The following is a 16687-nucleotide window of genomic DNA, read 5'->3' on the forward strand; positions in this document are numbered from 1 at the left end:
GCCAGTATTCTACCCATTAAGTAGGATTTCTTTCTTTTAGGTCCCTTCTCTCCCTCTCTTCCTTCTTTTCTTCCTCCCTTCCTTCCCTCTCTTCCTTTCTTCCTCCCTTCCCTCTCTCCCTCCCTGTCTTCCTTCCTTCCTCCTTCCTTCCTTTCCCTCTCTTTCCTTCCTCCCTCCCTCACTTCCTTCCATCCTTCCTTCCTATCTTTCTTTCTCCCTTTCTTTCTTTCTCCCCTCCCTTTCTCCCCTTCCCTTCCCTCCCTTTTCCTTCCTTCTCTTCCCTTCTTTCTCAGGTATTATACATACAGAACCCAGGGATCTTTTTGTTTGATGATGATGTCTCTCCCATCTTTACACTTACAGGTCAATTTGGTCTATGACCCATCCCACTTTCAGGGCTATAACCCCTTTGTGTCCATGAACTGCTCCCCCAGTTCACCCCACAGCCCCAAATAATGTCCAGTCCCAGTGACCCTTGCCTCCCTAAGAATCTGAGTAAGCAGGTGAGGGTTTCCATTCCTGAGGATGTTTCCTCAACTTTTCCCTGAGTTAACCCAATCACAAGTTCTATCAGTTGTCTCCAGATTACAGAGATATCTGGGAGTCTCCAGAGTCAGCCAACTCCACTTCCTGAGTGCTTTGTGGTGGTGCTGGCTTAGCAACAATTCTGAGTCATGCTGGAATCTTCCAAACTCGCCCTTGGGTAACTTTCCAAAGTTTATGCCATATACCTTTACCCCTTTTCTTCTTTGGTTGCAACACAAATTTTGGCTGGTTTTAACTTTGGAATTCATTCCATTGAGTACTGGGAGACTATAGCCCTGCTTTCTTCTGACACCTTTACTTTAAATCCAACATGTGTTTATTGGGATGGCTTCCCATTCATTCAAGCAAGGTACTTTTAGTGTTGCTTCCTCCTGAAGAAATATCCTTCTGTAAGCCTGGCTTCGCCCCCTGTAGCCTGGCAGGGGCTAGGAAAGCAACCAACACATAGGACTACTGTTTGTGCATGTCTGAACACTGCAGTCATTCCGTGGCATCCCAGGCATTTCACATTTATGGAGCGGGAATTGAGCTCTGCACCAGGAGCTGCTTCTTGTGTTTGCTTGTCTCGCTTCTGGGGAGGGAGGAAGAAGATCCTTTGCAAGAGGCGTGTTCTCGTGTGGAGGCCACTACCACCAGAAAAGGAGAAATATTTTTATTGGCATGTTCACTTGCGCAATTTCACATATAAACCTTTAAGCAAGTATGTGTTTGTGTCCACAGAGACAAAGCAGAAAAGATGTTCACCAAAAAATAAACACGTGTCCATGGGGCAAGCAGTGTCCTGCCAAGCCTGAGCCTCACTGGGAATTCCAGCTGCACTCCCTACCAAGGGGTCTGCAACTTTTTAGGCAGTATGATGAAACCAAGAGATCCCTTTGACAATGTTTTTACATGTCTAAGATAAAATACGTGGGATTATAAAACTAATTATATTAAAATAAAGTTATCAAAATATTTTTAAATGTGATGATAAAGTAATATACAAATCACAAGATCAAGGAGCAGATCTAATAACTGCTGCCATTTCAAAGCAGTGATGAGCATAAACAATATTTGGCAAGGTCTGCAGCAGTTGTAGTGTGATATGAGAATAGGTACTGTGCCTGATTTTCTCTGGTGAAAAAGTCAGAGTTACTGCCAGTGCTACCATAGCTTATTGCTTGCGTTTACAATTGAAAAAATGCAAAACGTCAGTTAGAGGTCAGTGCAAATAAAGTTCTCATCCAGGTTCTCAGACCCCAGGATTCTTTTTACAGGCTCCTGGTTAAGAAGGTCTGATGTGACCAGTTCCACAGCTTTGGGCAAAAAGTAACTTCTCTCAATTGTAGTTCAGCATCAGCAAAATGAGGGTCACTATAGTAACTATCCCAGATTAATTGTGAGACATAAATAATACAGGCAAATCATTTACTGTAGTAAGTGAATATTCAATAAATAGGATGATAGATGAGTGCAGTTGGCCCTCTCTATCTGTGGGTCCATAGATTTAACCATTTACTGAAAGAATTCAGGAAAAAAGACTGCATCTGTACTGAACTTACACAGACTTTTTTTGGTCATTATTCCCTAAATGATACAGGGTGACAACTGTTTACATAGCATTTACACAGTACGAGGTATTGTAAGCAATCTAGAAATGAGGTAAAGGATACAAGGGGTTATATGCAAATACTGTGCTATTTTATATCAAGGACTTGAATATCAGCAGACTTGGGTATGCAAGGGGTCCCAGAATCAATCCCCCACAGATATCAAGGGACAATTGTATTTATATTTCATGTTCTCCACACTTTGAAGTACTATATTAATCAGCTTTTGCAGAAACTCTACATGGACATTTATTATTTGTATAATCATACAACAATAAAGTTATTTTCATTTTGGAACTACCCTGAATTTTACTATATATAATGTGCTCCCTTGTATAATGTGCGCCCACATATTTTGGCCCACTTTCAGGGAAAATGAATCTTTCCTTTTAATTTTTTAAAGGAGGGTGGGAGTGGCCGTGCAGTCGTGCCCCCTTCTCTCGTGATAGGCACAAGACCTAGAACAGGCCACTATGGGAAGGTTGTTGAAAGGAAGACCAGGCAGCTGCTAAGAGTGGCCCAGGTGATGTAAGTACCTGACCTCCTCTAGCTGTCCCCTCCCAGCCTACCCTTCCTCCCACATCCTCTCTTTTCCTACTACCACCCATGTCCATCAGTGGGAACGTGGCCACAGCTACTCTGCTGAGAACCCCAGTGGGCTTCTTTCCTCGAAGCTGGTATGAAGCACCAGGACTGATCCTCCTTGTCCCAGGCTCCTGATCCCTGCCCTTTCCAGGATGTCTCATCTCTCAGCTGGCCCTGTCCTGAGGTCCCCAGGACACTATGCTTGAGGAAGAAGACGTCCCTAATGATATCCCAGCGAAATACTCTGCATTTACGTTTCTGCTTGTGACTACACTATGACCTTGAGCCACCATCCAGATTGTGGCACTCAGTAAGGTCAGAATGAATGACACCAGCCTTTCCCAAACATGCAAATCCTACACATCACCCAGGGGACTGGTTAAAATGAGACTCCTGAACCATATCCAAATACGCTGAATTAACCCACCAGGAGAAAGACCTGGTGTCCATCCTGTTAACAAGCACTCTAGATGACTCTTCCTACCAACAAGTTTGGGAAATTATACCAACTCAACACCTCACCAGTTCAGACAAGTCATAGGCTCAAAATTACAATCTCTGGGCTCAGGTACCCCAGAGCTTTTGATGGTTAGATTATAAATATGTTAGGCTTCTCAGGCAAACACACAACTACACAACTCTGCCATGGACATGGCAGTGTCCCAGTAAAACTACATACAAAACCAGGCAGCTTCCAGCTTTGTTAGTCTACCCACCCTTGATGTAGGCTACAACTGTTCCTGCAAACTTTTCCTTACTCTTCAGCACCAGGAAACAACCATTTCTTTGCAAAGAGTGTCATTTAAGAAGCTGCTAAAACGTGAAAGCTACACAAAATGTTACAAATTTCCTTGCACTTCAAGGATGCAGCCTGTTTTCAAAGCTATTTATAATTATATCATTTTCATCCAGTTTTAGACTAAGTGGAGTATCTGCTTCCTATTTGAGTTTTTGGTGACATCTAAGGACGTATCTGTTACTTCTGTTATAAGGTTCTCTGTAGCCTGCACACAAGGCAGGGAAATATCTTCAATGTAATGGTTTATGGTCTTCATTTGACCTGAAGGAGTGAGTGGGGTACCAAAGCAGACCAGCATCCCTGCGGTAAGATGTGAGAGGGAAGGATTATTAAAGCAATAGCTTACAAAGTACTGTGAACTATTTGGAAAGCAAAAGCACCCAGAGAGCAGAAGAGCATTCTAAACTGATCTCATACATATGGCGCACCCCCAGAAGAAACAGTTTCAGTAACAACCATAACGTTATCAAATTAATTTTTCCCAGAATCACGTATGTCCAGAGAAAAGAGACCCTTACACATAGACTAATTTGACAAGAACAAAAGCTTCTTTCTAAGCTACAGGTTTCTTCACAGTTTGGTGATATCTCATCTTTGCCACCTTCCTCAAAAATATATAAAGGTAGACAGAGAGATGGTTATGGGTATATTGGTTTGCGAATGTCAAGCTTAGGGGATCCCTCTAGATTTTGAGAACAAAAGTGTGTTTATATAATAGCAGTATAACCCAAAGTTCACTTTGTTTTCAAGTCTTAAAACATTCAATAATTTATTTGTACAAAAAGGATAAAAAAAAAACCCAGGAGTATTGTTGAGTTTGTCTGGTACATTTTTTATGCTACTCCATGGATTTCAAGGGTTATACGATACTGTGAAAATTCAATAACAATGACGTTGTAAGATTTTATTCTGGAATAACAAAAAAATTCAAGCCTTATGCCAATACTTCTCCATGATATTCTAGAGTTAAAGAGTGATTGTGGACAGCCACCTAGGAGAAGGTGGCAGCTATTTCTCAGGAAGTAAATTACTTATTCAGAAAAAAAAATTAATCTTTAAAACCAAAATAAATTACTCATCCATTTATTTCTATTTTTGCCTTTCCTGCAAGCCCCAGGTCCATGTAAGAGAAGGAAATATAGAATTCCAATATTGTTGCAAGGGAGCTCATTTTTCATTTTGTCAAGGGGGTTCCTCCTCCCCCAATTGTGATAGGATTTTTCGATGATTGTACATTTCTATAAATAGGAAAAAACCAGCTTCCATGTTTATCAATAATTCATTGAGGTTGTTCTGAAACAATTCAAGTTGAGTTTTTCCCCATGCAAATGACATATGAACTGCCCTTAGAAGTGAAAGAAACAAAAATAAATACTATTAATACTTTGTAATGCAGCTAACCAAGCTTTTAAGAGAGTGGGAAGACAACTGAGCCAAGGATCAAGGCCTTTGGACACTGTGTCAGGTGTCACTGCAAGATGTGAGACCTACACACACTACTAAACCTCCCCCACCCCACCTGCTTCCTCGACATCAAGGTGTTTATCACGGGACTCCATACTTCTCTGAATGTTTTGAAAATGAGATGAAGTGATATATATAGAAAATGTCTGGAAGAGTAGACTGCAGCTTTGTTTGCTATATAAGATTATCACACTTAATTTAGAATTATTATTCATTGTGATTTCCTCAATATGGTTCTCTTCTTTTATAATTCTGATTGATACAAGGGTACAAATGATTAGGTTACATTTGTTGGGTATAGTCCAAGTTGTAGTTGAGTCCTTCACCCAGAAAGTGTGCCATATACCCCTACATTGTGTCTATTAGGTGAGAGCACACCAATTCCCTCCCACCTCTCCCCACTTGAATGTAGGTATGTAGTTGTTCATCTACTGGTTTCATATTATTATTGAATACATTGGATACTTGTTTTTCCATTCTCGTAATAGTTTACTTAGGAAGATGTTCTCCTAATGCATCTAGGTCAATACAAAGCTGTAAATCTCTGCCTTTTTATAAGATGGTTGAATAGTATTTTATAGTATACATATACCACAACTTATTTATCCATTGGCGAGTTGATAGGCACTTGGGTTGCTTCCACATCTTGGCAATTGTGAATTGAGCTCTGAGAAACACTCTAATGCAAATGTCTTTATGGTGAAATGAACTTTTTTTTTCTTCTGGGTAGTTACCTAGTAATGGTTCTCTTCATAGAGTGAGAGAGAGCTTCTGGTGTCTCTTCTTAAAAGGACAGTAAAGGAATCAGTAGCTTTATGATCTTATTTAACCTTAAGTGCCTCCTCGGAGGCCCTGTCTCTTAAATATGTGCATCATTAACAAAAGTCTTGGATACACAAAAATCAAGAAACGTAAAATCCATGTGGATAGAAACAAATGAAGCCCTCCCAGCAACACTGATAAGCGGAGCAAGTTGAAACTTGCATGGTGAATCAGAAAGGACACTATTGACTATTTCTTGGAAGTGAAATAATGAACCATAACACAGTCTGTCTCCAACTTTCATAGTGACCCAAGTACATCCACCTCAGGATTAGGACTTCAACATACACATTTCACAGGGACAAAATTCAGTCTATAGCACCCAGGATGATGTCCCATCTCAAGATCCTTAATTTAGTCACATCTGCAAATATTCTTTTTTCCAAACTGTGTAACTAATACTCATTGTTCCCTGGGATTAAGACATAGACATCTTTTGGTGGACTGTCTTTCAGTATACCACACCAAGGATGCAAAATGAATTGCTGAAGTTACTCATGCATACTCATGTGTACTCAACCATGATTTATGCCAATGTGGGGTAGTTGCTCAAAATTAATGAACAAGGTAAAGCAAAGTATACTGATTATTCCTGTGGCTTACATAATTATGCATTGTCATAAGAAATCTCAACATAAATATGCCCAAACCCTAGTCTATAAGCCAGAAGTTGATTAGTTGCATTGATGAAAAAGCCTTCCATTCCAGATGGACCAATAGTCTGCTCTTTTTCATTTATTTCCTTCTTTGTTATTTATTTATTTATTTATTTAAGACCTCCCCCGATGGTTGTGACAGCTGTTCTTTTAAATAGCTACTCCCATAAATGAATTTGCAATTCAACTTGATTTACAGTGAACTTTTCAGAAAGGCTTTTGAGAAAATGTTTATATACCTTTGCTTTAGAACTTACTCTCTATGATGTAGAGACAGCAGCAGCTGACACATATTAAGCATGGCTATGGGGCAAGGACTGCATCAGGAGTTGTACATGCAACTTCTCATCCACGGGCCCACGTGGCAGATGCTATTACTATCCTTAATTAACTGATGAGTGGCCTAGGGCTTGGAGAGGTAGGAATTTGTCCAGAACAGAGCAAGGAAAAAGCAAACAGGGATGCAAGCCCCATCATTTTGATTCTAGAGCTCCTACTCTGAGATACCACTTGATATTCCCTGGAAAATATGATTTTTTATAAAACGTGCTGTGAAGATAAATTGTTTAAAAATTTTGTGGCAGAGTCAAAGACCTATGGTGTCATAGATTGTCGTGTTACCAATCATAGTAGTCAGTGTTCTTCTGAGTAACAGCACCAGGACAGTGTGCATATGTATGTGTGTGCGTGTGCGTGTGTGTGTGTATACAGAAAAAAATGATTGATTGATTTTTAGGAATTGGCTCACACGACAAAGGGCTGGCAAGCTCAAAATCTGGAGACCCAAGGTAGAGGTGATATTGTAGCTCAAGTCTGGAGGCAGAATCCCCTCTTCCTCAGGGCTTCAGTCTTTTTCTTAAACCTCCACCTAATCAAATAGGCTCATGCCCAGTATGGAGGACAATTTGCTTTACTCAAAGTATACAGACTTAAATGTTAATCTCATTTTAAAAAACACCTTTGTAACAACATCTACACTGGTGGTCAGTAAATATTTAGGTATTGTGGCCTAGCCAAGTTGACTCAACTCGTGAAATTAAACACCATAAATTCTTCCCCTTTTAACTTGGCATTGACTACACTTTAAATAATAATCTCCAAATAAAGACAATAACAAGATCACATGTCTGCCTAACATGACACAACTATCCTGCATATGACTGAAAACACACTAACCCTGTCCTCAGAAGATGCAGTCTTGGGTGGAATGTTCACGCTTCACCTTCTATCTTTAACTTCAATACTATGGTGTAAAGTTACAGCTTATGTTACTTATAAAGGGATAAGAGAAGGAAGGAAACAAAAATATTTGTCCTGTACACACAAACATAACAAAGAAAATTATAGTCCTTGTGTCTGCAACTCATCACGAGGCCATAGCTGCTGTCTTCTCTCCCTGTACTCCCTTTCCCCTCAGCAAGCACCTCAGCTGGTTGAGATTATTTACTTCATGAGGTCACCCAAATCTTCATTCCTGAAGGGCCTGGGACACTAGTAGTCCTGCTGAGATTTGGTTATTGTGGTTTTCCTTTGACTTTAATCACCATGCATATTAACACTAAGAGACATGCTAACAGATCTCAGGTATTCCTGAGATACTCTGTTACCTTCAGAGTGGAGTAGTAGTCCAGTTCCCCTTGGTAACCAAGGTCAGCTGATCTCTAAAACTCCCTTCTTTACCTGTTGATTCGGAAGCATGAATGAGCCCAAAGAGGCCAGGTGGCAATCTGAACTTTGAGTTTACTGAAATCACTGTTCTATCTTCTGGTGGAAGCATTCTTCCCTTTGGAACTAAGACTTGCAGTTCAGCAGAGCATAAGGTTTCAGTGACAGGAGCAAAAATGTTACTAGTAGATAGCAGGGCCAGTAGTGAATGGTGACTCTTTCAGTTCCACTCCTTGATTCCATTGTAACAAGGGGGGGGGGGCTTTGGGATATATTGAGCTGCAACATTATCATTTCTGCAAACTAAGCATCTTTCACTGGTTTTAGAATTTAGTCCCCTGCAGAATTGTTCCTGGCCAGCATACCCCTCTGTGTCTTGCTGAGGGAAAATAGAAGTCATGGTACAAGAGTCCAGTGGAGTGAAGGCCACTGCTCAGTGTGCCCCCTACACACGTGCAATTCCTTTTTGACTAGTGATCATAAGAACTACACAAGGGAAGGTGACATAAGTGAGCTATTGAACAGCTTTCATTGTAACTGAGCCTCTAATTAAACACTCTCATGGAGTCAACCCCTCTGGTCCACTCTGGTATAGCTAATACAGTCTTTTTCTTTTTTTGCTAGAATGCAGAAAATAGAGATCTGCGTGCACAAAGATTTTTGTCAATTCATCCAACCAGTGAAAATGTTTGTTTGTCATATAAAAGATAATGGCAGAAATCCATATTTAGCTCCCTATCTCTTGTACTCATATGTGAAATTAACCACCAGGGAAAATACTGGCCTATTAAAGAACACTTATTTGGCCTTAGATGTGATTGGCTGCATAAATTATACTGGTAAGTGAACTGGTCTCATAAACCAAGCTGGGATTGCAGTTCAGGACACGGCCTTGCTCTGTGACAGACGACGTCAGGCACACACAAAGAGGCAGGGGCCCTGATTGCTGCTTCTGTTTTCTTTATCAACATGATACTTGGAAAATAAGTCAAGTACTTAAATCTTAGCAGTGCTTTGGCTTTTTCATGTGACTAGAGAAACCATTTGGCGTTCTTACGAAGGCACTTGTTCGTTTCCTTTCTGTCTTTATTAGGTTAGCATAAATTGGGGATCTGAATTCCCAAATTGGAGAAAGAATGGTAGGTGAGCAAAGGGGGTCAGTATTCTTAGTTTTTCTAAAGATAGTAATCTTAGTGTTTGTCAGTAGATTGTGTGCTGTGCCCACATCTGATATTTTGTGTGGCATGACCTAGAGTAAAGAAATATTGCAATATTTAACCAGAAAGGTTTAACCCTTTTTATTCTGACAAAAAAGAAATGAAGGAAGAAAGAGGAAGAGGAGAAATAAGGGAGGTGAGAGAAGAAGATAGAGTAAAAATTGGGGAGTTCAAAAATATTCGAAAAAGCTCTGGTTTCTCCCGGCGATTTATACTAGTTCAGTAAACTCAGAAACTGAACTTTTGCCTTTTTAATACATTTACAATATTAAAAATGATCTTGTTAGTTTCATGAGAGCCAAAATTAGGAAGTCAAACATCAACTTGTTTGTGTTGGTTTTTCCATGGAGCCAGGTCTGTCTGGTTTTCTTGGCCTGAATAGCAATTGGCTGAGGCCCAGGGGCAATAGAACAGGACCAGGCAGAGCCTTCGTCACAGGGTCCTAACCGGGCCACAGCTTGCAGTGTGCTCAGCACTGACCAGTACCCCTTCCGTGCCCAACGACTGCACTCCCAGCCTCGAGGTGTGGTCCTCAGCCGTCTGAGAAGCACCCAGCTGCCGAGAGAAGGGCTGTGTGGTCAGTGCTGAGCAGTCTTGTCTCTCCCACCCAGGACATGCAGCAGAGTGGCTGTTTCCCTTCCAAGCTTGTAGCCAAAGGGGCCCCCTATAAAGTGGGACTCAAGAGACTCCCCTTCTAGTCATCCCTCCCTATGACAGCATTACATTTAATTAATGATTCACTCTTAATTAGCATGTTACTTTAATCTAGTCACTGGTGGGTCTCTAAACTACGCTGGTATCCAGGACCTCTAAACTGGTCATCTACTTCCGTTTTAAATAGTAATGGGCTTATTTGTTCTTTCTTGATCTAGCAAACAGGGCTAGATGTGGGGGGGAGGGTCCTTCATATTATACGTGTATTTTATTTCACAGAATAGGGAAGTGCAGAAGAAAAAGGACTCTTTGTCTTATATGGCAAAAATTATCCAGGACATTTGGCAGTCCTTGCACGCCTGGGAACAGGTCATGAAAAAGGGACTTAGTATCCTTTGATCTCTGTGCTTTTCACAGAGCTTCCCACAGCACCACATTGACATGGAAAGCCTGGGGGTTCATAACCTCTGTCACCCTTAGGAGCCACTATCAGGAGGGTCCCAGAAGAATTTGCCATTTTCAATGGAAAATAAGTGACATTACTAATTATGATGACTTTCCGGATTTGCTACACTTTTCATTATAGTAACACACCACCTGCTTAAGTAGTAAATATGTTTTAATTCATCCACTTAACAGATATGAACAGCATTTTAAGAGGTTCATTCTCTTTGAACGATGGATCAAACTCTTGAACTCATAGCATTCTGTATGTGTTTGTAAATAAACTTAAGATAAGCAAAAAAATTATTTAGGACAGTTTTCCCAAACTTAATTAAAAGTCTAGTTTTTTCCAGGCATAACTTGCTTGCTGGAATTACCAGGCCAGTCTCCTCCATGGAAATTCTTTCTGCACTATTTTAGCCCACATTTATCAGCCTGTTACATGACTTTGAAAATGACCAGTCACTGCCATTGACTTATCCATGGTCACCTTCATTTAACAACCGTTAAATTTATGGATTCCCAAACTACTCTCAGAAGTTTTCTGTGAAAGTGTTAAAAAATATGAGAAAACTTAATTACATCTGTATCTTTTTTAAAACACCAACCAGGAAATAAATCATTACTGCAGTCATATGTCCTTCATAAATGTGAAATAACTCCACATCAAAAGCCATGTCTAAGAACATGTAAAAACATCCCTGAGTTAATTTCTCTGCAGCCTTCTTATGCAGTTCAGGGACCAGTTTCTATTCTTACCACTACCAGGTTTCCAAACAGTATGCCTCTTTCAAGGGCAGGCTCAGATCCATAGAGCCCCAGAAGACAACATGTGTTTTGAAGTTTAACAATAATATCATCCTTGAGCTAGGATGTGACCTATTTGGTATTTCCTTCCTCCATCCATCATGGATCACCTTGGGAACAGCTGAGGGCTTGAAAGCATTTACCTTCACTCATCTCTGGTACATGAGAAGCCATCAAGGGCAGTGTTTTATCAGCCTACTTTCTCTCCAGAAAAACAAATGTTTGGTGTAGGAGTGTAAGTTCATAAGGCAGATAATAAAAGTCAGCAGTAGAGGCCTGCAGATGTGTATAAAAAGAGAGAAAAGAGAAAGAGAGAGAAGACAGCAGAACACATGCTGACTCAACTTAGACAAGAATTATTTTTTGATCGTCAGGTTCTTCAGTCCCCTTTCCTCCCAGACATTGAGAAGTTTTCTTTACTTGTATCTTTTTCCTTTCTAAATTGACCTGATTTTCTTTCCCCTTCCAACTGTATTTTCTCAGAGCTTCCTTCCTTGGTCCTCCGAGTTAGAGCTAGATCTCTCCTTGTTTCCTCAGATAACTCCAGTCGTTTTACCCCGAGTCTCATTCCCCTGAACCTCCCCTTTTCTAAGAGACCTCATGAACCACTCTTTTTCAGTCTTTTCTTGACCTCTCATGAATGACAGAGTTTCTTTTTTCCACTGAATCTTTTTTTAGATGTAGAAACTGTTGTACATCTGCTTTGAAGAGCCAAAAAAAAGTCTTAAGTTTCCATTATTCACTAAATCAACAATTACTTCTCATCGTTAGGAAGCACAAGCCAAGACATTTATCAAAAAAATGACTGAAGTCCAACATCAGGAACCTTACAGTAGCTGTATTACATGAAGGCTATGCCCCAAAGGGACCCTTTTCAGGTGTACTTCCCAGGAAAAAGGGAAAACACCAGGCCCATCATATAGAAGTAGTTTGGATGTGTGTACAGTAAAGGAAGAGCTTAAATCAGGGTCCCTTCATGGTGTACTTTGTGCCTCTCCAAAGACTGCCCATGCTTTCCTCTGCTGCCCTAGAGAGATTGCCCTCTTTTTCACATTGTCTAGTTGATATATTTTATATATATATATAAAAATCGTATTTTGAAATGAGTTTCAAACCATATGGTTTTTCACTCGGATAGTTTTGGGTTTCTTGAAGTCATTAGTTTATTAAAATTCAACTTAGATGTTTAGAAGCCAAAAATAAAATGAAAATTTGATCTATCCTTTACCAACATGCTGAATGCCACATTAACCAAATAGTAATCATACTGATGGGCCAGCTGTCTAAGAGCTGAGTTTAACTCCTGGAGACATGAACCCCTGGCTGTAAGGCTCGCTACCAATCTTCTGTGCAGTGGCTTGTGTCTTACTCAGATTGTTTTAGGGAACATTCAGGGACACTCACCCTGTGCAGTAAGTGCCTTCTGACCCTTTTTTCCAAAGAAGACCCATCAAGATGGAAAAAGGCAGAGGCACAGTACCCAGTGTGTGTAGTGTGGTAGATTAATATAGGGTACATCCTTTCTCAGCTTCTCAAAGCTACCTGTTAGGTGAAATGCAGACAAAAGTGTGTCTGCAGCTCACAACACACAGCATACTCTGATGGGCCCTAGTTGGCAAAAGGGAAGACACAAAGTTCAGGTTGGATAGCAACCCGTGCCCTGCGGTGGAGACAGCAAGCCTCTGCTTACACTGGGCTTATCTGTAACACAGAGACAGCTGCAGTGGTCACATGGCCTTCCACAGAAACTCCTGTTCTTTTTGCTTAAGGAACTAGGAATAAGTATTTCTTTGTGGTTAAACAACCTAGACTGTACAAAATTATTGTTTCATTGGTTTCTGAAATAAATGCTCTATAAGATAACCTCAGCATCCAGAAATGGGGGTCATTCTTTTAAGTATCCCTGATCAAATTTTCTTTTCTTTTTTTTTCAGCTAAGCCTGAATAAAGGAAAAAATAAAACGTGTTTTACTTTTAAAAAAAATCAAAACTTTCTTGTCACTATTTATGGCATTTAATATTTATCCTATAAGGCTTGCCTGACGACTCTCTTTTTGGGCTTGTATATTAAATGAGAACTTTCTCTAAGAACTATTAATAAATCCCCCTGGGTGATTGCCAAGACGCCTCTGTCCTATAAAATCCCATGCTGTCTATCTTCTGAACAATTTTTGTCTGTATGAATTAAACACAAAGGCACTGAAAGCAAAGTATGTGTCGTCATGCTAAAGCTATGTCTGAAGAAAACACCTGCTTGGTGGATTTATCACACGGATGGTTCCATGCCCCAAAATGGGATGATCCTTTTAAGTGGAATATTAATAAGGTATTACGTCTTATAATGGCAAAGATTTTAGCTTTGCAAAACTTAATATTATATTCTTAGTCATATTGACCAAGTCAAGATACGGAATCTAAAATCAGAAATTGAGATTCTCAAGAATTTAGGTTCTTTAATCCCCTACGTTGGTACCCTGTATCAGATCCTTTCCTGTCCCTACCACTACGTTATTCCAGTTGCCAAATCCTGTCTACCCTGTTTATGAAACCTCCTACTCCAATCCCCTGGGCAGCCATCCGAGTCTTCTTTCTTCAGTGTCCTTACTAATTCATCATCCTTTACCCTCCTCTGACCCCAGGTTTGAAGATGACTTTTAGAGTCTGTGATTACAGATTGATACAACTTCCTTTTTAGTGGATTTTAATCTACTAGAAATGACATTTTATGATCTAGGTTAAAGCTAAAAACTTTGAAATATGTCACTGGTACAGGATGTTTTAAAATTATTTTCCTTTCATTAGTCTAAAATTTTCCCATAATTAAATGTATTTATTTATCTAAAATAAAACAAATAGCAAATATTACTTACTGATGTCTATCCTGTGGCAGGCTCTGTGCTTGATACTGATCAAACAAGGTATAACCCCACAGTCAAAAGATGACTGGGAAAAAATAACTTAACCTATGATTATGTCAGAATATTGTAAGATATGTTAGAGAATTATAATTTTAAGTTAAATTCAATAATAATAACAACAATGAAGCAAATATGAGTTGAATGGTTGCTTCAAAATAAGAACTACAATGAGTATATTACATGCTTTATCTAATTAAGTCTTTATAACCCCCTACTAGGTCATTAAATATGAAATGTCCTATTTCAAATCAAACTTTAGTTTATTGTATCTCAAACAAGAAGAAGTATAATTAATCAAAGTTTGTACCTAAACTATCATCACATTAATAAATCCCCCTGGGTGACTTCCAAGACGGCTCTGTCCTATAAAATCCCATGCTATCTATCTTCTGAACAATTTTTGTTTGTACAAATTAAACACAAAGGCATTGAAAGCAAAGTATGTGGCATCATGCTAAAGCTATGTCTGAACAAAACACCTGTGTGGCGGATTTATCACTCACTTTGCTGGTTCCATGCCCCAAAAAGGGATGATCCATTTAAGTGGATCTTTGCAATCTTAATGGTAGCTTGTTTATATTAGCAGCGAAGAAGCCTAGAGAGCTAGTGGGGATGAAATAAAAAAAGGCATTTTTCACAGCTTATTGAAAATTGAATATTTTTCCTTGCAAGAAGTGGTCCAAAGCCTGGAAGAAGTGGTAATCAGTTGGTGCAAGGTCTGGTGAATACGGAGGATGACAGAGAGTTTCCACATTCAGCTTCCGTAGTTTGAGCAGCATTGTTTGTGGGACATTTGGTTGAGCATTGTCTTCAAGAGGGTTAGCCTGTCTCTATCGACCAATCTCAGCTGGTTTAAAGGCAAACATCGTCATGTTGTCCATTTGGTTATAGTAGACGTCGACTATAATTGATTGACCACATTTGATGAAGCTGTAGTTACCACCACTGGACATCAAACAGACACCAGTAACTTGTTTTTTTATGAATATTCAGTTTTTTTATTAAATCATAACACTGTACATTAATACCCTCAAGGGGTACAGTGTACTGTTTCTATATACAATTTGAAGTACTTTCATCCAACTGGTTAACATAGCCTTCATGTCCTTCTCTTAGTTATTGTGTTAAGACATCTATATTCTACATTTAGAGAGATAAACCATAGGCATGATCCCACCCATCACCCTCCCTCCCCCCACCCTTCCCCTCCCCCCCCTTGTTCCTGGGCTAAAATTGGGTTATAGTAGTTTATTTCATAGTAGGGCTGAGTACATTGGATACTTTTTTTTCCATTCTTGGGATACTTTGCTAAGAAGATTTTCCAGCTCCATCCATGTAAACATGAAGAAGGTAAAGTCTCCATCTTTCTTAATGGCTGCATAATATTCCATGGTACACATATACCACAATTTATTGATCCATTTGTGGATCAGTGGGCACTTGGGCTTCTTCCATGACCAGCAATTATGAATTGGGCTGCAATGAACATTCTGATACAAATATCTTTATTGTAGTGTGATTTTTAATCTTCTGGATATATACCTAATAGAGGAATTATAGGATCAAATGGCAGGTCTATTTTTAGTTCTTTAAGTGTTCTCCAGATGTCTTTCCAAAAGGAATGTATTAGTTTGCAATCCCTCCAGCAGTGTAGAAGTGTTCCCTTTTCTCCACAACCATGCCAGCATCTGTGATTTTGGGATTTTGTGATATGGGCTAACCTTACTGGTGTTAGATGATATCTTAAAGCAGTTTTGATTTGCATTTCTCTGATGATTAAGGATGGTGAGAATTTTTTCATATATTTGTAGGCCACGCACCTGTCTTCTTCAGAGAAATTTCTCAAGTCCCTTGTCCACCCTGAGAGGGGATGACTTGTCCCAGATGTTGCTTCAATTACCCAGGGGGGTCTTCTTCATAAAATTTTCACCCAGGCCAATTTCTTCAAGTGTTTTCCCCACACTTTCTTCCAGTATTTTTATAGTTTCATGTCTTAAGTTGAAATCTTTAATCCAGTGAGAGTCAATCTTAGTGGTGAAAGATGTGGATCCAGTTTCAGTCTTCTGCAGGTCCCCAGCCAGTTCGTCCAGCACCATTTGTTAAAAAGGGAGTCTTTTCCCCACTCAATGTTTTTAATTGGTTGCTCAAAGATCATATAATGGTAAGTAGCTGGGTTCATCTCTTGGTTCTCTATTCTGTTCCATACATCTACCTCCCTGTTTTTGTGCCAATACCATGCTGTTTTGATCACTGTGGATTTATAGTATAGTCTGATGTCTCCTGCTTTGTTTTTATTTCTGAGTAATGTCTTGGCTATTCGAGATTTTTTCTGATTCCATATAAAATGAAGTATTATTTTTTCAAGATCTTTAAAGTATAAAAATGGAACTTTAATAGGGATTGCATTAAAATTATATATTGCTTTGGGTAGTATGGACATTTTAACAATGTTAATTCTTCCCAGCCATGAACATGATATGTTTTTCCATTTGTTAACATTTTCAGCTGTTTCTTTTCTTAG

The 16687-nt window shown here is 39.5% G+C and overlaps 1 protein-coding gene and 1 pseudogene across 2 annotated transcripts in view; one reads left to right on the top strand and one right to left on the bottom strand.

Moving 5' to 3' along the window:
- The window catches only part of SLC35F1 (solute carrier family 35 member F1), a 414246-nt gene that overhangs the window by 390357 nt on the left and 7202 nt on the right, over window positions 1-16687 (top strand). The gene's annotated exons all lie outside the window — the stretch shown is intronic.
- On the bottom strand, window positions 902-2743 carry LOC111724841 (annotated as a pseudogene).

This window comes from Otolemur garnettii, unplaced genomic scaffold (assembly GCF_000181295.1).
Source record: "Otolemur garnettii isolate 467f Iridium unplaced genomic scaffold, OtoGar3 scaffold00002, whole genome shotgun sequence".
Taxonomy (NCBI): domain Eukaryota; kingdom Metazoa; phylum Chordata; class Mammalia; order Primates; family Galagidae; genus Otolemur; species Otolemur garnettii.